Consider the following 25706-nt stretch of genomic DNA (forward strand, 5'->3'; position numbering starts at 1 on the left):
CCTGCAAAAAAAAAAAAAATGAACTCTGACCTCTGTCTAATGCCAGGCACAAAAGTCAGATCAAAGTTGATTAAAGACCTCAATATCAGACATGAATCAATAAGGTACATGGAGGAAAATGTAGGCAGAACCCTCCATGACATTGAAGCTAAAAGCATCTTTAAGAATGAAACACCACTGACCAAGCAAGTGGAAATAAACATAAACAAATGGGACCACATCAAACTGAGACGCTTCTACACTTCTAAATAAACAGTGACCAAAATACAGAGAGAGCCCACAGAATGGGGAAGAGTATTTACCCAAAACCCATCTGATAAGACATTAATATCCAGGATATACAAGACACTAGTAAAATTATACAAGAAAAAGACCTCCAACCCCATCAAAAAATGGAGAAAAGAAATGAACAGAAGATTCCTCAAAAAAGAAATACAAATGGCCAAAAGGCACATGAAAGTATGCTCCACGTTGCTAGTCATCTAGCAGAATGCAAATCTAAACAACAATGAGATATTATCTCACACCACAGAGACTGGCACACATTCAAAAGAACAACAACAAGCAGTGCTGGTGTGGATGTAGTGAAAAAGAGATGCTCTTTCACTGTTGGTGAGAAAGCTGACTGGTCCAGCTTTTCTGGAAAACAATATGGACAGTCCTTCAAAAACTAGAAATTGAGCTTTCATATGACCCCAATTACCACTTCTGGGACTATATCCTGAGGTTTCAAAAACTAAACAAACCACAGTATAATTGACATCTGCACCTTGTGAACAGTTCATTGTAGCACTGTTCATAATAGCCAAAATCTGGAAACAAACCAAGTGTCCAAAAATAGACAACTGGTTAAAGAAACGTTGGTACATCTACACAATGAAATACTACGCAGCTGTTAAGAGAGACGGAATTATGAAATTTGCATATAAGTAGATAGACATGGAGAGTATCATGCTAAGTGAAATGAATCAGAAAGAGATAGAGACAGATACAGAAAAATTGCACTCATTTGTGGAGTATAAAATAGCATAACATGAGACTGACACCCAAGGAATGGAGACAAGGGTCAGGAAGATTGCTTCATAGTTGGAAGCCTGCCTCATGAGTGGAGGAGAGAAGGAAGCTGGAAGAGAGAAGGTATCACTCAGAAAATGATGGTTGGAGGAATCGTTCAGGATGGGAGATGTGTGCTGAAAGTAGATAAAGGAACAAGCATGATAAACTCCCAGTATCTGCATTGCAAACCTTAATGCACAAAAGTAAAGAGAGAGTATGAGAAATATTGTCTGCCATGGAGGCAGTGGAGGGTGATAAAGGGGAGTATACTGGGGATATTGGTGGTGGGGAATGTGCACTGGTGGAGGGATGGGTGTTTGATCATTTTGTGATTGTAACTCAACATGAAAGCTTGTAACTATATCTCACGGTGATTCAGTAAAATAAAAATTAAAAAATAAATAAATAATTAAAAAAAATCTACATACCCAGGCTGGAGCATTAGTATAGTACTTAGGACATTGCCTTCATTTTGCAGGCCCAGGTTGAATACCTGGTGCCCCATATGTTCCCTTTATAGCAGAGCCAGGAATAAGTGCTTAGAACTTCCTGGTGCAACTTAAAAAGAAAAAAAATTCCATATTTCACTATAAACATTGTAAAGATCAGCAGGCACAATAGAAAAATAACCACTTTCACCACTATTACTAAATACAATATTTAAAGTTATAGTAGCTAGGCAAGAAATAGAAATAAAGCTCATCAAAATGAAAAATAAAGTAAGATTATTAGCATTTGGCAGAAGACATGGAATTTTTTAAGTGCTATAAAATTACACAATAATACCAAAAACAATAAATGAATAGTAAAATTATAGGCTATGATATACATATATTGTGTACCTTTGCATGTAAATAATAAACTAGGAGAGAAAAAAATAAGAAAGCATTCTCATTTACAATTGCAACAAAATTTATGTACACAGGGATCAACTAAACAAAGGAACTAAACGTTTTTTACCTCAGAAATTATAAATCAGGCAAGAGTTTAAGATGCTGCCCTGTCTAATGTTCATTGATTTAAAAAAGGCCTTTGATTCTTTTGAGACTGAAGCGGTCATCGAAGCCCTAGCCGAGCAGGGCGTTCAAACAGGATTCTCCTAGAGCTATATTACATAATCACCACCAGAATCTCACTGTTCTACAAGGAAATGATCACTGAAGTAAAGAGAGGAGTTCGGCAAGGTGATACCATTTCACCAAAACTCTTCAGTGCCACCCTCAAGAACATTATGCGATGACTGGAATGGGAAGGAATGGGAGTGAAGATAGACAGTCGGCAACTACAACACCTCTGTTTCTCTGATGACATTGTTTTAAAACACCAAACATTTAGCCAAGCAGCAGGAATGCTGGCTGACTTCGACCATGAGGGTGGAAAGGTCGGACTGTAGCTGAATCTCACCAAGACAATATTCATGAGAAATGGACTAGTCCTTGACGTTACATTTGCTCTCAATGAAACTAACACCTCTGAATGCAGCAGTTATGTGTACCTAGGTCGAGAACTCAACATGAGGAATTACCTGACACCTGAGCTGCGCAGGAGGAAGAGAGCAGCGTGGAATATCTTCGAGATCATTGAAGAAGTTACTAAGAGGACGAAGAACCTCTGGTTTGGGGCACATCTTTTAGACCCCAGAATTCTTTATGCACTACCATATGCTTCAGAGACCTGGGCCATATGAAAACAAGATAAGAATGCTATTGGGATCTCCCAAAGAGGAATCAAAAGACCTATGCTTGGAGTATCAGTTTCACTTCTTCTCTTCAAGTGAGAGAAGGAATCTGGAGTTCTGACCTCCATTGACGATCCAGAATCAGGGACACTGTTTCATTTGCCAAGTCATCAAAAATCAGATGGGCCAGACATGCTATTTGGAGACCAGGCAATTTAGAGACAACCTCTGGACTAGAGCTGTTACAACTGGATTCCACGAAATGTTAAAAGAACTCCTGGCTGCCCACCTATGATATGGTCAGACTTCTTCGTCAAGACCCTAAATGAACAGTTTGAGGCTCTTTGTGTTCCTGGAGAGAGCAGATGCCATTGCGCTACACTAGCATGTGACAGGGATGAATGGAGGTATTACTGGTGCCCATTCGAGCAAATCGATGAACAACAGGATGACAAGTGATACAAGTGAAACGATACTTTGATTTGGTAATTTGGTTCTGCAGTAACAGGTGCTAATGCACATGTTATATATAATACAGTAGTGTGTTTCTTGTGATTTACTCCATTATATATAAATAGGTTATTTTCCTCTAGTTATAGTGATGCCAAGTGCATGGTTTTCTACAATCAAAAGAGAGATAATTCAGCACAAATGCCCTATTCAAATATCAGATGGCTCATAATCCTAACTCACAGTTGGGTTAATGGAAATATAGTATGCTCATAGCTGGGGTGTTATTAAGATTAAAAATTGCATATGTAAATTATGTATCAGTTATGTACTCAGAATAAAAATATGTAGCAAAGTCCTAAAAAAAAAAGAAATAACACTTTTGAAAAAACAGATGCGAGGAAATAGAAATATATACTACACTTATAAATTGGAGGAATTAGCCCTATTAAAATTATGAGCCTGGGGCTTGAGTGATAGCACAGCATGTAGGGCATTTGCCTTGCATGCGGCCGACATGGTTTGATTCCTAGCATCCCATATGGTCTCCTGAGCTCTGCCAGGGGTAATTCCTGAGTGAAGAGCCAGGAGTAACCCCTGTGCATCACCGGATGTGACCTAAAAAGCAATAAATAAATAAATAAATAAATAAAACTTATGAGTCCAGCCAAAATATTATACAGATTCAACAAAATGACTTATAAATTCCAATGAAACTCTTTATGCACAAAGAAAAAACATAACAAAAGTTTGTATGGAGTAATAAAATTTGTGAATAGTCAAGGAAATCATGAGGTGCGGACAAAGGGGAATAAATATATGATAGGTATTGTGTCTTCTAACATTAGAGTATACCACAATACCATAGTAATCAAAACAGTGTGGTACTTAAATAAAAATTACAATCACTGTCACCGTCATCCCGTTGCTCATCGATTTGCTTCGAACGGGCACCAGTAACGTCTCCATTGTGAGACTTGTTGTTACTGTTTTTGGCATATTGAATACGCGACGGGGAGCTTGCCAGGCTCTGTTGTGTGGGCAAGATACTCTTGGTAGCTTGCCGGGCTCTCCGAGAGGGGAGGCGGAATCAAACTCAGGTTGACTGCATGCAAGGCCAATGCCCTACCCGCTGTGCTATCCAGTATAAGAGCAGAAACATATACCACTTGTAATACAAATTAGAGGCCAGAAAAAAAATCACTAATATAATCAATTAATTTCTGACAAAGAGACCAGTAGTACAAGATGGAGAAATTCTAATATCTGTAATGGTTTTGATAAAACCAAGCAGCCACATCATGCAGGAAAAAGAAAGAAAGAAAGAAAGAAAGAAAGAAAGAAAGAAAGAAAGAAAGAAAGAAAGAAAGAAAGAAAGAAAGAAAGAAAGAAAGAAAGAAAGAAAGAAAGAAGAGAGAGGGAGGGATGGAAGGAGGGAGGGAGGGAGGAAGGAAGGAAGGAAGGAAGGAAGGAAGGAAGGAAGGAAGGAAGGAAGGAAGGAAGGAAGGAAGGAAGGAAGGAAAAAGAAAGGAAGAAAGGAAGGAAGGAAGGAAGGAAGGAAGGAAGGAAGGAAGGAAGGAAGGAAGGAAGGAAGGAAGGAAGGAAGGAAGGAAGGAAGGAAGGAAGGAAAGAAGGAAGGAAGGAACTGTATCGATATCTCATACCATGCACAAAGTTAGCTCAAATTGAATATAAGACTTAAGTTAAATAATAAAATATATCATAGAAAACCTAAGCAAAAATACTTTGGAAAACTGGTTTCAGTGGCTTTGTTATAGGTTGGTTCCACTAACAAGAAAGAACAGTCACAAAACAAATAAATGGGGATGCATCAGACTACAAATGTTTTGCATATTTCAAGAGATTATTATTAAAATAGAATCAGGACATAGAAATAATTCAAAGGCATGTTGTACCTACCTCATACACTTGAGACCCCACGTTTGATACACAGCATTGAATGCCCCAGTCTCAGATCCATTAGAGTCGCTCTGGTAGCTTCTAACTTCTCTAGGCCTGAACAATATTTATTTGCCAAGCACGAAATCCAAACTATCGTAATGCTGGGAGCAGCCCCTCAACATCATGGGGATTCTTCTCCCTTCACCCAAGTTGCTAAATGTGAAAAATATTTGTACAGGATACATATTACAAAGGGCTTAATATTCAAGATATACAAGGAATAAAAACAGTAAGAACTAAACAGTCTTTCCATAAAAAGAGGGTATGTGAAAAAAAATTGAACAGACACTTCAAAAGATGCATCACATAGCAAATATGCACGACTTTTAATTACTATCACTTATTATCAGTAAATATAGATTAAAAATGTAATTTCCTTCTATATCCAAAGGAAGTCCGAAGATACATTATACTTGTGAAAATGGCCTATATTATAAAGACAATACAGACAAATAGTGACAGAGGTATGGAGAAAAAGTAACCTCCTTTCACTATTGTTGCGAATATAAATTGATCCATCTTCTGTGGAAAACAGAACAAATATGTATCACTGTTATCCCATTGCTCATTAATTTACTTGAGCGGGCACCAGTAATGTCTCCATTGTGAGACGTGTTGTTATTGTTTTTGGCATATCGAATACGCCACCGGTAGCTTGCCAGGCTCCGCCATGCAAGTGAGATACTCTCAGTAGCTTGCCAGGCTCAGAAATGTGTTTCAAAACATAAGAATTAAATTACTATATCATATAGCAATTCCACTTCTATATCTACTTCAACAACTTAAAAATAATTTAAAAATATAGGGGCTGGAGAGATAGCACAGCGGGTAGGGCATTTGCCTTGCACGCGGCCGACCCGGGTTCAAATCCCAGCATCCCATATGGTCCCCTGAGCACGGCCAGGGGTAATTCCTGAGTGCAGAGCCAGGAGTAACCCCTGTGCATCGCCAGGTGTGACCCAAAAAGCAAAAAAAAAATATATATATATATATATATGCATGTTTGTGTTTATTACAGAATTATTTATAACAATAAAGACCTGAAAACAATCCAAGTTTTCAATAAGTAGATAAAAGAGAGATGGTTCATATACAAAGTGGAATATTACTCAGCTACTATAAAAGATAAGAACTTATTTTTACAAAATGTGGACAAAACTGGAGTGTGTCATGGTAAGCAAAATAAGCCAGAAAAAGACATTAGAGATGAGCCCTCACTTGGCAAGGGGATAGACAATGTCCACTGGAAACTAGCTCTTAGAATCTGAGCACAAAAGTTATCATCATCATCATCATCATCCCGTTGATCATAGAATTTCTTGAGCAGTCTCAGTAACATATACACACACCATTCATCCTAGCCCTGAGATTTTAGGAGCCTCTCTTTACTCATCCTTCCCAATGATGCCACATTGGAGGCTCTTTCAGGGTCAGGGAAATGAGACCCAGCATTGTTAATGGTTTTGGCATATGAATACACCATGGGGAGTTTGCGAGGCTCTCCTATGTGGGCAGAAAACTCTCAGTAGCTCTCCAGGTTCTCCCAGAGGGAGAAGTAGGCTCTAAGATGTCTTTTGGAAGTGTGGTTTTAAGTCTCTGGATGTTGGCCGTTGGTGAGATTACATGGCACCGGGGGTAGTCCCTGGGTGTGACCACCTAGCTACTGGAAAATGGGAAATCTGGGCAAAAGAGGCCCAGTCCCGATCCGAGCAGGCTTGGAGGTCTCAGCCCCAGATCCCACACACCTGGGTTCCTCTGCCAGTCCTTTATGCATGAGGCTCATGCGCGAGCCTGCCTGTCTCCCCCGGGACCCCTTGGAGGGTATGGGCTCCAGCTTCCCTCCCCTCCCTGAGCAGAGCTCTGGTGGCTGAAGTCCTCTGGAGCCTAGCCACAGCCATGCTCAAGGCCCCTCTCCACACATTTGGGGCGAGCCTTTGAGCACAAAAGTAGGTGACAGAAAAGATATAATGCAATGTATTGGGATACTAGTGTTTTGCTGATAGGTATAGTGCAGTAATACTGCACTCTTTTTATTTTTGTTTTGAGGTCACACTTGGCAATGCTCAGGGGATACTCTGGCTCTGCACTCAGGAATCACCCACCCCTGGAAATGCTCACGGGACCATATAGGATGCAGGCAATTGAACCTAGGTTAAACCCTTGTAAGTCAAGCACCCTACCAGCTATATAATTACTTTGGCCCCAAACACTCTTATAAACCAATGCTCCCTCAGTAAAAAATAAACTTTAAAAGTGTACATATCAATTTCATTTAAATTTAAATAATTTAAATATAATGTGTATTTAATTATGTTTTCGTTAAATGTATATTGGAATGTCAACAAACACAGTTTCCTATTTCCTGTGTTTGTCAACAAGCACAGTTCCTAATAGGAACTACTATCACAGTAGTTCTTAGTGACACTTTAGCTACTATGATAACTATACTTATGAGTTATTATTTTCATTACTAAGTGGATATTTACTTTATTCCTAGATGGAAACTGTGCCTGAAATTCTGGAACTAAGGCAAAAATGAGGAAATGTATAACTAAACCATTGATATAACATTCATTTTACAATTTTTATATATCAGGTACCACCATATAAAGAATATTAGATTAACAAAGGGAATATCAACCATGTTGGACATGTTATCAATTTCATTTCATTTTTAGAGTATACTAACGTACTGATCCACTGTTATGGATAATATTTCCATCACTTTTTCACATTGATAAATGTAGCTATGAACATATACATTAATATGTTTGCATGCATATTTATGAAGGAGTGTGTATATATTCTAGTCACGTGCAAGAATTTTTCTAATTTATAGAATTATTAAATTCTAGGTAAGAATTTAGATAATAGATCGGCTAACTTATACTCTTGACAGCTATGGCTAAGATTTCTTTGTGGGACAAGTCTTTAGTACAGCAACTATTTTGCATGCTAGGCATGTGATTTGTTTTGTTTTTTCTGGATATCACTCAGTAAAGTTCTGCTTTACTGCTGGAGTAACCCAGGTATCACTGACACGACAGGACTTGAGTAGCATGATATCCTCATGGGCCTGATTTGATTCTCTGACAGGCAGATAGCCACTAGTGCAGCACCCAGATCTCTTGGACACTGCTTGAGAGGACCCACCTAGTTTCAAAGATAATGTTATTTGATCTACAGACTTAGCTTGTGATGGGCTGTGCTTCAACAACTGCTTACTGCTCAAGATTAGTTTTTGCACCATATATTTAATTGAGATTTTAAAATATTGCCTTAAAATTATTATTTGATTAATATTGTTTTGAAACTAATTCATTTAGTTCTTTAATTTAGAACTCCCATTTGGAGTATCTAGGATGGCATATTCCAAACAAAGATAACCAATTTTTCTGCTATAAAAGTAGTTTAGCAATTATTTGGAAGACATTCTGAAAGTTAAAAACTGAAGAGAAACATTACAATACACTTATCATGCCTTAAAAATGCAAACTTTTTATCATTAAAAATAATAATAACAACTTTCTTTTTAATTATACCTTAACAAAAATAATCCATGCCTTTATCGATAATACCAAAACTATTTTTTTAATCCTTAAAAATAACAAGATGATTATAAAACCCCAATTTGCTCTATGATTAATCAAATGATTCTTCCATTTACCCTTTCAGGGAGATTTAAATGCATTTGAAAAATGAATTTGCTAATCATGATGAATATTTACATGGAAAACTGTGTGTAAGAGATTATGCATAAATCTGGAGTAAGTCCAATTTCCTAAATTTTTGCATCATACTTTTACATCTCATGCTATTGGGATTTACAATTAAAAACATATATTTGGTCTTCATCCCAATTCTGTCACAGAGCTCCTAAATATGCTGAGAGTAACAGAGGTGCCTTTTGTTATGTTAATGAGAACTTTCAAAGTAGTTAGGTAATTTAAGGGTGGGGACTGATTTAAGGATTTAAGGAAGGGAACCAAATTGGGGATTAATGATTCAGAATTTTAAATCCAGTTCCTGGATCTCCCTGGGGCAATAAGAGGGGCTGGAGATTAAGTTCAATCAATAATGATCAATAATTCAATCAGGCATGCTTATGTAATAAGACCTTCATTGAAACATTGGAAAACACAGAAGGATGAACTTGGGCCGTTTTAAGACTGAAGATCACATTGATGTTCTTAGGAAGAAAGCTCACTCAGAAATGGAAGTTTGGCACTTCTTTCCTGTCCCTTTATTTATGCCTTCTTCCATTTGCCTGTTACAGAGTTAACGCCTTTGTAAGCCCGTAGCCTAGGGTTGGGGAGATAGTACACTGTAGGATGCTGGCCTTGCACATGGCCAACCTGAGTTCTATCTCCAGCACCCAATGTAGTCTCCAGAGTACTTTACATTTGTACACACTATAACTATCTTATACATACATATGATTAATATGTCTAAATATTAAATAATTGTGTCTTTTTAAAAGAGAGAATAATGACATATAGGGCCCAAGGTTCTTTCATCCGCAGCCTGACCTATGATTCAAAACTCTTAAAGGCTCTTTAGTACCCAGATTGTAAATAAATGAGGTCTAATCCCAATGAAGACTCCACAAGACTAATCCCGTGACCTGTTTCACTAAGGGCAAAGAGCAGGTGCAAGGTCTACATTTCTGACTGCTTGGCATCTTGTTATTATTTTTATGAATAGTCAGTGCATCAGGAACTCTACAGGGATCCAAGATTTTCCTTGAGCCTAATCAAAGGATTAGTATGATTCAGGCAGAGATTGAATCTTTGTGGAAAATTGTCCATGCTGAGTTCTATTAGAAGGTACTGCTGAGAAAGATTCATTACTAATCACTAGGCAAAATTATAGTCTCTTGAAATGAGAAACCAGTAAACAAAATAATAAAAGTCATTTTAATTATTAAATGACAGTATTACAAATTATATGTCATTTATCAGTGCTATAATGAAATAGAGCAAATATAAAAAATCCATATGGTCCATTCCCTGTAATTTAATTTTGTCTAATATATTATTTTAATGATTTTGAAAATGTGATTAACAAATTGCTAATTCCCTTCAGCAACCAATATTTATATTTTCATACAGATGTGCCATTTTTATTAACCAGTGCCTTATGTTGACTGTAGAACAGTAAAAACTCTAAAATGCTTTCTTTATACAGTCCAAGTTATCTGTGGCTAATGATGCTAAGTGATGAATTGTTCCAATTTTAATAGGACAATCAGGGCCTAGTGTTTCTATTATCCTTCTCAACACACTTCCTATTTCAATTGCTGTACTGATTAGCTAGCATAATTTGTAAAGACTTTGTAAATTGTAAGTCAGAGATAACAGGTGATTCTTTCTTGTTATTTGGAAACCAAACATGTTTGATAATATTTCAAGTTTGCAGGAAGCCTCAGATGCCAATATCATTTTACTAAAAGAACGATGAGCTGCTTACTCAGTATAATTGGATATAAAACATCCTCTTCCTTAGTACTCCTGAAAACTAATCGAGTACTAATAGCAATCTATGTTTATATTTCTGTTTATAAATCTATAGCCTGTCAATACTAGTTATGGAAATCAATCTTTCAAACATATATATCAATGTTCAGGGTGGAGTACAGTTAAAGCATAAACCTTTTTGTTAGTGAATCATACTTAATAAGTAATACTGTGTTTGTATATATTAGTACAAATATTTGTGCACAACACACATAACTATAAATATATATGCTTTGTATAGCACACAGAGGAATACAGATCATGTTACTAAGCTTTGATATTTATGTAAAAGACTGATTATAATAAATATCCTTTATTATCTCTTAACATTCCAGTGAACACATATTAAATACATGTTACATGGAAGGCTGAAGTAATTTCTAAAAGAAAAACATGCTCAATATTTACCCTGAGGAACACATAAAATAAATCTGATTGTTATTATAGCTGATTCAAAGTCTAAAAGAAAATGTTAGTAAGACATATTCTTAGTTTATGCTATTCATTAGATAATTGGAGGGATTAATTAATCTTTTATATAACTATATAAGATAGCAGAAGAATTACATAACTTCATACTACTAGATGTAGCACTAGAGAAACTATATGAAAAGACGTGTGTCAGGTGATAACTATTGCAAACTCTTAAAGTTTGCCTCAAATATTAAATTTTCTTGTCAATCTGATAAATCAATTTTGGGTAGGGATAATATACTGTTTTAGTATTGACAGTTTGACAAGCAGATTTATGTATGTGTGTAGTTCTAAATCCTAAGAAGACAAACTATAAAAATTTATGCTCAATAGAGAATACAATGATAACAAACACTGAGTTGACCCCTACAGTTTTCTAAACACAATGTGAATTTCCCTGTAGGTAATTGTTATAACTATCCTCATTATGCAGACACAGACAAATCAAGTAACTTGTTCTGGGTAATATTGCTATTAACTACAAAACCTGATCATATAGTCAGGACAATCTTTTTACATAGTACTTACTTCAAAAAAAAACAAATAAAGCTATAATAAATTAGTTAATTATATTTAAATATATATAATTTTATATATTTTGACATATGTGTATACATTTGAAGACACCCTCAAAATCTGTATTATGTATGAAATCAATATAATATATATCTGTGTCATATAGAGAGATTTATTTTTTGCGATCAGACAGCATAAAACACTTAATACCCATTTTGCACCATATATGATGGGCTTCATATATGGTGTGGACCATGGGAACACCTGTAAGGGCAACTGGAGGCCACCCTAAAAGCCTCCATCCCTCTTGGAAAGCCTGGCAAGCTACCTAGAGTACCCCGCCCGCAAAGCAGAGCCTGGCAAATTACCCATGGTGTATTCGATATGCCGAAAACAGTAGCAACAATGGGCCTCATTTGACTGACATTGAAAGAGCCCCCAATATGGCAGCATTAAGAAGGATGAGCAAGAAGAGGCTGATAAAATCTCAGGAAAAAACTAGACTGCCAAAATGAAGAAAGACAAAAATGACTATCTGTACTTTCAACACACGTACGCTGGCATCGGAGGAATCCATTGATGACCTGATGGTGCAAGTGCAGGAGATCAAGTACAACATAATTGGTATGATAGAAATGAGAAAGCATCAATCACATCACGCCATTTTAGACACTGGAAAAGAACTGTTCCTCAGAACATGCAACAACAGAGGCATCGATGGAGTCGGTGTCCTTGTCAACATGAACTTGGCCATGAGCATTGATTCATTCGAATGCTTAACAACCCAAATCAGATGATTATGCTTAAATAGATGTGGCTCATTGCCTGCAGTTTCTATCTTTGTCGTCTACACACCAATATCCAGCTATGATGAAGAAGAAATTGAGAAGTTCTACATGGAGCTGGAGAAGTTCTATAAAGAAGACCACACCTTCTATAAGATCATTGTTGGTGATTTTAATGCCAAGATAGGACCAAATAGGTCACCCAAAGAACTCAACATTGGATCCCAGGGCCTAGAATGGAACAAACATGGTGAGAGACTGTCTGAGTTCATCATTTTGACCAAGAACATCCACAGTAACTCACAGTTCCAGAAGGCCAAATCTAAATATTGGGCATGGGAATCTCCCGATGAACAGTTCCACAATGAAATTGACCACATCATATTCAATCAAAGGTTTTGCCTGACGATGTCGCTGTTGTCCCCAAATTCCAAACTGGATTGGACCATGTCTCCTTCATGCAAAATTCTTCACAGAGCAGGGAGAAAGGTCTGCAAAGTTTAAGTTATGAAGAGGACTCCCAGAATGACTACCAACTGGGAGCTCTTTGGCACTATTGTGGCAATGTGGGAGGATGTCATCATTGACAAGATTGACAAGGAATATGATCGACTGGTTCAGCATTTCCATGACTGCGCGAAGAATGTCGAGAGTGGGAAAGCCACAAATATACGCCTGTCCTCGGAAACTTTCGAGCTCATTCACCAATGTGGTTTGGCATGAGCCTCAGGCAACCACAAGGTAACGTCTGAGCTCAAAAAGTTGTGCAAAGAAGCGATAAAGGAAGACCTCAAGGAGAGAAGAGCAGCAGTGTTGGCCGATGCGGTAGAAGACGGGAAAACTATTCTCAATGCTCGCCTGTGCTTTGCCAACTACAAGACCAAGATGACTGACTGCCCTCCGACCTCCCGATGGATGTATCATATCTTCGAGAAGGGCAATGGAGAGGATTATTCACAACTTCTACTCAGATCTCTTTGACACTCACATTTACCTGCCCACATACCAAATTCTGCAGGATGGATGTGTCATTCCCAATGTCCTTCCTTCCGAAATTTGACATGCCATTTCGTCAGTAAAGATGCATACAGAACCCAGTCCAGACAAGGTCAGACCCAAACACCTGAAGACTCTGACACCAGTACTCGTCAATACACTTGTTCGGTTCTTCACACGTGACCTGTCCATATGCAAGTTTCAGTCCCAGTGGAAAATCAGCAGGACCGTTCTGTTGTACAAGACGGGAGATATCCACAGACATCAGCAACTATAGTCCAATCTGCCTGTTGTTCATCGTCTACAAGTTGTTCACTCGAGTCATCCTGAATAGATAGGCAGAACACTAGACAAAAGACAACCATGCGGGTAAGCTGGGTTCCGAGGATTCAGCACAGTCGACCATATCCACACAGCGACCAAGGTCATTGAAGTTTCACGAGAGTTCAAGATGCCGCTCTGTCTAACATTCATCGATTTAAAGAAGGCCTTTGATTCTGTTGAGACTGAAGCGGTCATCGAAGCCCTAGCCAAACAGGGCATTCAAACTCAGTACATCATGCTCTTCTGCGAGGTATATTACCGATACACCATCATGATCTCACCATTCTATAAGGAAGTGATCATTGACGTAAAGATAGTGGTTTGGAAGCATGATACCATTTCACCAAAACTCTTTAGTGCCACCCTTGAGAACATCATGCAAAGACTGGAATGGGAGGAATGGGAGTGAAGATAGACAGTCCAGTCGGTGACTACACCACCTCCACTTTGTTAATGGCATTGTTCTCATAACAACAAACATTAGCCAAGTGGCACAAATGCTGGCCGATTTTGACCATGATCGTGGAAAGGTCAGACTGCAGCTGAAATCAGCAAAACAATGTTCATAAAAAATGAACTAGTCCCTGACATTCCATTTGCTCTCAATGGAACAAACATCTCCAAATGCAGCAGCTATGGGTACCTGCGTCGAGAACTCAACATGAGGAATGACTTGGCACCATAACTGCACAGGAGGAAGAGAGCAGCGTGGAATGCCTTCAAAAGCATCGATGAAGTGGTTAAGAGGACAAAGAAGCTCCATCTCCGGGTACAAATTTTCAACTCCACCGTTCTTCCTGCACTAACATATGCCTCAGAGACCTGGGCCCTACAAAAGCAGGATGAGAATGCTATTCAGGTTTCACAAAGAGGTATCGAAAGAGCTATGCTTGGAGAATCCCATTTCACTCAAGTGAGAGAAGGAATTCGTACTTCTAACCTCCGTCAACGATCAATATACAGGGATGCTGTCTCATTTGCCAAGGCATCAAAAATCAGTTGATTGGGACACGTAATGCAATTCAGAGACAACTGCTGAGCTAGAGCTGTTACTGACTGGATTGCACACGGGATGTCGAAAGACCATGTGGCTGCCCACCAATGAAATAGACTTCTTCAGTAAAACCCTGAATGAACAGTTTGAGGCTCTTCCTGTTCCTGGAGCAAGCAGGTATAATTGGGCTTCAATAACACACGACAGGGACAAATGGAGACGTTACTGTCGCACGCTCGAGCAAACTGAAGATCAACGGGATGACAAGTGATACAAATGATATATAGAGAGAACAAATATTTTATATATATATACATATATATATATGTTGGTCATTAACAAAAGGTTCTATCCTACTTGTAAATTCTTTTCCATTACTCATAAATCCCTTCCATCCATATGACCACATATCATTTGCTGTTATAATTGAATTTTTATTTTCTAGAATTTTATATAAATGAAGCGCACAGTATTTGCTTTATTTACATAGCATAATAATTATAAAATTCATATACAGTGTGTTTGTGATACTTTCTGTCTTTATATTTATAAATAACACATCAGAAAATGAATAGCCTACTATTTATTAATAAATTGTCAGTTTTAATTTTTTTACTAAAGCACATTTTAAAAATTGCTGAAAAATATCTATAACTGAATGTCTATATTCTACGTTAGGTGCATATTCAACACCTTAAACATCTGCTAAACTACCTAGAAGAGAGATTGTACAACTTTAACACTAAGAGTATAAGAATGTTCCTGTTCTATCACATTTTTGCCAATACTTAATTTGGTTGTCACTTTTACATTTAGTCATTAGTCTCATTTATGAACAAAATGTTGCTCTAGGAACAGGGCTCTCCACACCATACTTAAAAACAGCCAAGACGATGACTGTCAGTGATGGGGTTCCTAGCTGTTGCAACCCAGTCTCATACTTGAGAGGAAAATAAATTACATTCCCAGCCTTTATCCAGACCCTCTCATTGTGGTTTTTACTTGTATTTTATAGAGATTAATAATGCAATGCATTGTTATTTGTGAGAATTTTTTGATCAAAATTTCATCTTTTTGGTTAAACTTTATCCAAATCTTTGCCATTTTTCTATCATTTTCTTGTTCTTCTTTAATTGAATTTGGAGACAATCCTAAAGATTTATTTTTATTTTGGGCCTAAACCTGGTTATGCTCAGGTCTTACTCCTTACTCCTGGCAGTGATTGGGGGACCAAGATGTCAGTGATTCAGCCTGTGTTGGTATTTGAACCCGTGTTGGTATTTGTGCAAGAAAAGTGACTTTCTTGGGGCTGGAGCAATAGCACAGCGGGTAGGGCGTTTGCCTTGCACGCAGCTGACCCGGGTTCGATTCCCAGCATCCCATATGGTCCCTTGAGCACCGCCAGGGGTAATTCTTGAGTGCAGAGCCAGGAGTAACCCCTGTGCATCGCCAGGTGTGACCCAAAAAGCAAAAAATAGAAAAGTGACTTTCTTACCCACTGTACTATCTACCATCCCCTTTAATGATTATTTGATGCTAATTACTTATTAGCATAGAAATGTGATCTGATATTCATTTTAATATTTTACTTTTGAAGAGTAGACTACTTTTTAAAGTGAAATTATAATTATTTTATGATTTATGCTATTGATGTCACACATAATTATGTGTCTAGCCCAAAGTTATAATATTTTTCACATGATTCTATTTAAAGAACTTATATTTTCTAGACAAGTAAGAAAGGTTTCTAAAATCTCAGGGCTAGGATGAATGGAGACATTACTGAGAACACTTGAGAAAATCGACGAACAATGGGATGACTGATGATGATGATGATAATGAGTTTTATATATAAATCTTAGGCACAATTTTTGTGGTAGTACATAAGGAAAAATATAGTTTTTACTTGATCATTCTACATTCTTCATTTAGGGCCTACTTCTAATAAAAAGACAATGTCATAAAAGAAATATAAGCATATAAATAATATATCTATGTTATACTTATTATAGTTGCCACTAATTTTACACTTTGCTATTGTATTTAAATTCCAATTTATTAATTGTGCTGTTATTATTAGACATATTAATGATTTTCATATATTAATCATATAGTCACTTAACTTACAAAATAAATTTTTAGCACTTTTGTGCACTTAGTCTCATCGTTCACATGGACAATCATTCCCTCCCAAATAAAGGCAAGCTTTGTTCTCTTTCTAATATTAGTAGCACTGTAGTCCTGTTGTTCACTGATTTGCTCGAGCAGGCACCAGTAACATCTCCATTATGAGACTTGTTTTTACTGTGTTTGGAATATTGAATATGCCACGGGTGGGTAGCTTGTCAGGCTCTCTGAGAGGGACAAAGGAATCAAACCTGGGTCAGTCGAGTACAAGGCAAGTGCCATATTTTCATTTTTTTTCTTACCTGATTTCAATGGTTAGACTCTCCAAATATTGAATAGAACATTCAAATATACAAATTTTGGATAAAAATTCCAAAAGTGGATACGCGATTTGACATCATATGCAATGTATTCCATATATAAGCATTTTGCTAATTATATAGAAAACTATAAAAATTTCAGGTCATATGAATTCTTAGACAGAAAATAAAAGGTAAAACTTTATGGCAAGTTAGATGAATGCAGAACCAGGAAAACTGATGTTTTTATTTTTAGTCCAAACATAGATAAACTGAAGACAGAGAGGAGGCAGTTTTCACTTCAAATCTAAGGGCAAACTCCTGAAGAAACAGGAAGGTTTCATGTCATAAATGGAGCTTAAGGGCACTTGGCTAGAGCTATCATTTCTACTAAGTGGAGGTCAATTATTTTGTTCATTTCAGTCCTTCAGGTAGTTTGATGAGATCCTTCTATACATTGGAGAGCTATCAGATTTACTCAAAGTCTGCTAATTTAAATGTTATTCTTTCTCAAATGAATTCTTACAAAAACACTCAGAATAAATCTTATCAAATGGCCCAGCGATGTAGACACATCAAATTAATCACTACAGAAATGTTCAGAGTAAATGTACGTAAGCACTATGTAACACTGATCATTTATCCCTGGAAGCATGCATAAGAGAATTCTTCAGTGAAAACATTTAATAAAGAGTTGCTTTTACAGAATAGTCCCTTTCATTCTTCATCTTTAAACTGACTGGCATATGCTATCTGTAAAACAAGTTACATTTTACTCCACTCTTGTTTTTATTTTTCAAGTGTGATGGATATATTCAAGTGCCTTGTTTGTGATTTAGATTTGCTTATTTTGATTTCAAAGTTCTTGCTTCAATATAATTTTATTAGAATACTGATCATTACAGCAAAGAAATAGTTTTAGAAATTCAAGGTACTAATAATAATTTTACAGTTCTAAATGTATATACAGTATAGTGGGAATCCTCCCAAAAATTGTTGATATTTTGAATTAATTAATTATTGGAAGAGCCTGGCAAGCTCCACGTGGCGTATTCGATATTCCAAATACAGTAACAATAACAAGTCTCATTCCCCTGACCCTAAAAGAGCCTCCAATCGTTGGGAAAGATGAGTAAGCAGAGACTAGTAAAATCTCAGGGCTGGGGTGAATGGAGACATTACTGGTGCCCACTCAAGCAAATAGATGAACAATGGGATGACAGTGATACAGTGATACAGTGATTTTTAATTAAGACAACTTCATCTAAAAATGAGAACAGTTCATTTTCTCTTTTCATAACTATCTACTCTGGACATTTTGAATATACTTAGAAGCCATGCTTCTGGAGTTGCTTGAACAAAAAAAGTTTATCAGAAATTCTGATAGTAAAATTTTATGTTCCTAGAAAAATGATGTAGATCTACATGCAACGTAATGGTTATGAAGATATACTACATAAGAAATTAATTATTTGCTATAAAACAAAAGAAAAATTATAAATTCATACATATTAACAAACTTGTACACTTGTTAATATCTGCTGTTCTTATGTAAAATACTTGCTCTCAGAGTTATCTTTATTATTCATGACCTCACATATAATTTTTTGAAGTTTCTTTCCCTGCCCCCCCACCACACACTTTTTATTTAGAAAGTATAGTTTACAGTGGGTATTGTGTTTGTCTTGCACTCCGCCCACCAGGATTCAATTCCTCCACCCCTCTCAGAGAGCCCAATAGCCTATCAAGAGTATTTCACCTGCAAGGCAGAGATGGCTAGCTCCCGATGGTGTATTCGATATGCCAAAAACAGTAACAACAAACTTCACAATGGAGACATTACTGGTGCCCGCTCGAACAAATCGATGAGCAACAGAATTACAGTGAGAGTGATTCCAACACCAGTCCCACCACCCGCCTCACCTTCCCTCCATCATTGTCTCCATTTTCCCAACCACCCCTCAAGCACAATCCTGTAGGAGTCCCATAACTATTTATAATATATTGCTTGTTGCCACTAAATGGCTTATCAAAACATACTTCAGTAAAAGAAAATTTGTGAAAATTGTCTTATCTCATTTTGAGCATATTAAGTAGTCTCTGATGGTTTTCTAAGCTGCTGTTGCATTTAAGCCTCCATGTTAGTGTTACTGTTCATGGAAATTAGTTCGATTCTACTTTACATTCCCAGTCTGGTGTGCTCCTACTGGGTTATTATTATTGAAGAGTGTGGAGAATGTTGCTCCAGAAAATCTAGAATATTTTACTGTGCAGTGTGGCTTGAGGCATGGTGACAGCTGTTGGCATGTGAATGTAGCTGCGGGGGCTTTCCTGTGACTGCTCTGGAGGTCTCAGTTGGGACTCGGTGGTGGAAAAAAGCACCCATAATTTTCCATTTTTATTATAATTCTTTTTTCTTTCTTCCTACTGTTATTCCATTCAAGTACATAGGGCAAATTAGAATATATATATACATATGTATATGTATATATGTATGTATACACACATACACACATATATGTATATATACATATACATATCAGATCTTAAACTGGTAGACATGAAGTTGGTTTGCAAGAGTGTAAATGTTTACATGTTTTGAGGTTACAATGTACCACATTACACATAGAGCCAGTATCTCTTCCTTCCACTCCCAATCTACTTAACTGCTTCTATTTATTTTGTTTTCCAAAGTTACATGTTTTTAATTTAATTTAAAAAAAGCACTTAGCATTTTCGATGGAAAGGTGCATCTAAATGAATATAGGCTCAGAAATAAAATACAAATGAGAGTCCAGCTGGTAGAAATAACAAGTTCCTGATGGAGAAGGAAATGTGCACTCAATTCTTTCCCACTGGTGATCTAAATTAATGGTGCTCAGGCTTGCTGGTTTTTTCATTCCTAAATCATTCTTTAAGAAACCCACAAATGGAGTTATAGCATTCTCACAGAAGTCCAGTGGAGCCAGCATGCTGTCTGAAGTAATGTTCTCACCTCTAGAGAAGGGAGTGGGCTTTTTGAAATTAGCAAGGCTGGCTTTGATATATTCTCCTGCCTGTCATGAAAGACTCTACTTCATCTGGCTTGTGTTCCTCCTGCCTGCCTCTGATTGATTTCATGTAATCCTGATGTGCTCTTTGTCGTTTCCTTTCATGAAGCCAATTTCCTGCAGGTGGTAGTTCATTGCTTTACCATAATACAATGATATCTTGCGGTATCTTTTCTTTTTTTCCCTCTATCTAGTCAAGCTGAGGCATTATCTTCAGAGATAATAAAAATATTTCCCCTAGATAACATTTTAGATATGTCACCTCATTAAACCTCCCTTAGCTTTTTTTTATAGGTTGCAAATATCACGTTTTTTATTAGAAAAATCGACAAATTGGGATTTGGCAAAGTTATACTACTGAATTTATGTTGCCCCAAAGTGCCAGGGATTACAAATTATCCTGGAATAAAATTCAAACTTAAATAATTTTTTAAAAATTTCATTAAAGCTAGACAAATTTGCCCAAAAAACTAGCCTTAACCATATGACAGACTATACTAGATATGACTTAGTTTCCCTATTGATTCAGTCAAACAAATTTACATAATTCTGCAGGCACACAAATTGTTTGTAATACCATCATGACTATAAGATATGTGTTTTTTCATAGTAACTAATTTGGAGATCTTTCATAGAGAGAATATAGGAATCAATCCATAAGTGACAATCATTTGCACAATTTGGAATATGTTATACATTATATTTTTTGCAATTGTAAAACAGCATAAACAGTTTCTTCTTTTTTTGCCTAACACATTTAAGTAATGAATGCCTTAGAAATTCTCTTAGTTATAAGTCAATGACTTTAAATTATTTCTTCACAAAATATCCATACACATAAAATAAATGTTTCTAGCTCTAGAAGATTATGGTTGGAATAGGCTAAACCAGTTAGTACATAAAGTACTAGCAAATGCCCCTTAGTTTCAATTTTGTCAAAGCCATAAAATTTCTCAAAAATGCAACCTTGCATTTGGGAGAAATTAACATTGGGAGGGGTTAAAATCCATAGTGTAGAGAGAGTTCATAACTCCACAGCAAATAGGCCTAAAACCTGATTTGACATCACACACACACACACACACACACACACACACACACATGCAGACACATGCACGCACACAGAAAAAGCATAATTAGATAATCAGATAATCAGATGTCTCTTACATACAAAGGAAAATAGCCGAAATGCAGAATCAATCTAAATGACTATTTGACCATTACCAGATGAATAGGTGAAGAAGCTGTGGTTCATATACTCAATAGAATACTACTTTGTCATTGAAAAAGTTAAACCTGTGCTATTTGATTTGATTCATAATAAGTGGAACTTGAGATGGTTGTACTGAGTATAACAAGCAGGAAATAAAATTATCATATGTTTTTATATTTCTGTGAAATACAGTTGACTGAAGTAAATTACTGTATTAAAGCGAACAAATCTAACTCCTAGATCCCATGAAAATACTGGTATTAATCAGAGAGAAAGTGGAGAAGGAGAAAAATTACTTAAAAGAGAAACCTTTTTGATAGGTGATGTCACTGGAAATTTTTATAGAACTGATAATAGTTTTACATGCATACATGTATAAACTTAATCCCTGATAGGTAAATAAAAACATAAAGATCAAAATTTTGTAAATTTAGTTTATTTTTTCTTCTTATTTGTAGTTAGATGACATTATTATAAAAGCAATACCTTGCCTTTTGAACAAAACTTTGGTTTTTAGCAAGAATTTATGACTTCAATAATTTTATTAAAACACCTTACTTTTATTCCTACTGAGCTCTAATTTTTGTCACTGATGCAATAATAATTCAATATATTTTTTAAAGTTTTGTTAAATTTGGCCAATAATATTAAAATATATAGAATATATTAAAATATATTAAATATAAAATATATAAAATGTAAACATGATGACACACACCAAACCATTACATTATGTTTTTATTCTTGGCTTCATTGAATTAAAACAAAAATTCTTAATTCTTATATTTACTTCCCCTCATATTCATGAATCTATTGAGTAAAGAAATGAAATCCTCATTTTTTATAAAAATAAACATTGTTCCATAATATGTTTATATATATATATATTTGGTGTATATATATGTATTATGCTTCTAGGCCCTTTGGCTAAGATCAAGTGTAGTATATACTACTATATACCAAAATAGTGTGTGTATATATATGTGTGTATATATGTATAATCTTGGTTCATAAGATTACAAAAATATATATATACTATTTTGATTCATAAGATTACAAAGATTACAATTCATGTTAATAGAAAAAAACAAGTTGCCTTATCTTTTGTTTTGCTTGTTTGCAATATTATTGAATAGCTTCTAATGGAACTACATAATCTCATGTCTATCTGCAAACATTCTTTCTATTAATGTGCTAGACCCATGTCTAGCATGGGACCCAGAGATGAAGTAAGAGAGGGAATAGACAAGAAATATTCCAGAAAGATATTTATTTTTCTGCCCTTTCTAGCCAAAATAGCTATCAGTTTGAAAGCATAAGGATTAATTGCTCTTAATCTTCCTTCACTCTCTAGCACAAAAGCTATCACATAGACACACTTATTTCACTTGACTCACACCCCAGCCCTGCTCTACTGATTCCCTGCTAAGTCTCCAAGGAGATGCAAGCCAACCAGCTAAAATGGATGGAATCACTGATCCTAACAGCTCAAAACTTCAGGGTGCTTATGGGAGGTGGACTGAAAACCCGCACAGCTGAAGCTCTGGCAGCCTCAACCACACCCTGTCAATGCAGCACTCAGAGGGCTCAACTCCACTAGTTTATGACCTTTCTCCGCAGAAACATCGATCTGCGAATAATTTCAGGTACCTGGTGCCCAGGCTGAGAACTCTGATGCTTTTCCGAGTTTGGGTCGGTAGTCTCTCCCCAAACCCCCATCTTTCCAGAACCCCCAGCAGCCGCCCCCCACCTCCCACAGCCATCACCACGTCACTCACTGACTCAGACCACATATCCTGAAGTGTGTGCAAAATCGGCCATGTGACACCTCCTAAAGCAACATACACCTTAATAAATTCTTAGCCAAGGACTTAACCCTGTAATTCAATGTAACAATTTTCACATAAATTGATTTTTTAATACTTATTAATTTTACTATTGGGAGCTTTTTATCCAATCCATCTTAATACTAGTATTGTATCAATGGTTTGGGCTTTTTATACACTAAAATAAATAAAATGCTATGTTTTTCTTGCAACAAAAGCAGACTGTTACATCAGATTTCAACGTCAAGCTTGTGGAGCCCAATATTCCCCATTCCACCGTTCCAGTAACTTGTACTCATAATCACCCATTATCTAAGGAGAAAACATGCCCTCAGACAAGCACAGGGAAAAGACAGGGATGTAGTTGTGCAATTCTGTACCGTTCTCTTTTACTATGAGCTTTTTTTTTTTTTCAGTTTGAGGAAGCCTCTGTGCTCTTTGAGAGTCAAACGTTTGAACCTAGCTTCATTCATTTCTGCTCTCCCAGGGACAGACCTACCACCAACAACTTCACCAATGAAAAAGTAAAATACAAACAAACTTTACCTACTTTTCAAGTTTAAGTGTTTTCATAGGATTCTTAAATGTAGATTCTAGACTGCTTATCATGTTTCTATTTCGGTTGGGACAAATACCAGGTGCTGATTGACAAGGCTTGTATTTTATTGTTGTTGTTTCTTTTCTGCTTTGGGTCAGGCTACATAAATAGGAACAAACAAGCTGAGGAGAATCACACAGAGACAGCCCTTACATCCAGTGAGTTAGTGAGAGCAAAAGGCTACTTGTGGACTAGGGAAATAATTCAATGGGCTGCTGTCCATGCTTTGTATGTGAGAGGCCCTGGGTTTGATCCCTGGTACTTTATGGTGCCCACCTCACAGCAGCACACAGAGTGAGAGGCTAAAGCATCGAAAAGGGAGTAGTCCCAAATCACGTCTAGGTGTGCCCCACAAAACAAAAACCAAAATAAAAAGCTACCTCAAAGGGTCAGCTTGTCAGCAACCACTCAACTTTCTTATTATCTCCTTACAGTTCTGAGGTTATGCTATTTCCTATATAATTGTACACTATTAATTTACAATTTAGCACAAAAATACTATATTTATTAGTTGTACTTTATATCCCTTTGAAATCCAAGTATTTTAACTTTATGACTTTGAGACTTCTATGTGTTTATCATTTCTGAGGTTCCTGGATTGAAACCAAGATTCATATAAGTAAGGCATGCACTTTGTTGTTGAGCTTCAACTCCCACCAATGATGACTTTATTATTTTTTAAAATTTTATTCATTTTTTCATCTCCTAGTCTTTATCATTTACCACTAATTTTTTTTCATTTCCCATTATTTATCTTTTTTACCTCATTTAATAGAAATTTGATCCCAAAACAATCAGTTTCATTAAAATATTCTTAAAATGATCAATGCACATGAAATTTCTTATATTGAAGCTTCAGTTTTTTATATAAGGACAGAATGGTGTATGCTGCTGTAAAACTAATACACATTTTGAGAAATTCCAATATTTTGGAGAAAAGAAATGCTATTGAAAATTACTCATTCTGAAATAAAGTATGTCTGTTGAGATATGAACCATAATATCAACTACAATTCCACATTGGCAATTTTCTGACTTCAAAGTTATAAATGTACCAATTTGGTCAGCCTGATTTCTATTTTGAAAAATGGTATGTAATGTATTTATGTTAATTGTAACACCTGCAACTTCAAAGAACCATATGAAACTATGAAAATAAGACTGTCTTCTTTTCGCTATAATAATATTGATTTTTCCCCTGAGGTAAATAAGAGAATTTCTTGGAAAGAACTAGTATGTTGAAGGAATAGAAAATAAGGTTTATAAACCTACAGTGGAAAACTTTATAAATTGATCTCTGAAGAAAGACACAAGCTCAATAAATACTTTTCTACCATAAAAACAATTTTCTCATAAGAAAAATTATGTATTTTTTCCTAAAAGAGCTGCTGTCTCTATTCTTCATATCAGATGCATGATCCATTATTTTTATCTTTTAACCTTCTTTTCATGCAATGTAAATGCAGACTGCTTTCATAAGCCTTCATTTGAGTGTAGGCATGATAAACTTCCGTGCTCTGATTTTATCCATTGGGTATAGAAATAAACCATTGGGAGGAATTTAAAATGCATTTCTTAATAAAATCCCTGCGTTTGCAACTCAATAAGAGCTTAATTAAATTCAATGGGGACATTAAACAAAATGCTTAATGCAAAGTAGTAGTTTTGTTGTTCAAAACCATTCATTAGTTTCTAACCTTATGTTATCCTCAAAAATATTTACTGAGTGTTCACTATAAGACTCATACGATGTTGGGCACTTATGTGCCTTAGTGAGGAACCAAAAATATTAATCTAAAAGTAGTGTGAAACAAGAAAAGTCCATATCGGATGGCCAGTACT

The sequence above is a fragment of the Sorex araneus genome, chromosome 4, assembly GCF_027595985.1.
Source record: "Sorex araneus isolate mSorAra2 chromosome 4, mSorAra2.pri, whole genome shotgun sequence".
Taxonomy (NCBI): domain Eukaryota; kingdom Metazoa; phylum Chordata; class Mammalia; order Eulipotyphla; family Soricidae; genus Sorex; species Sorex araneus.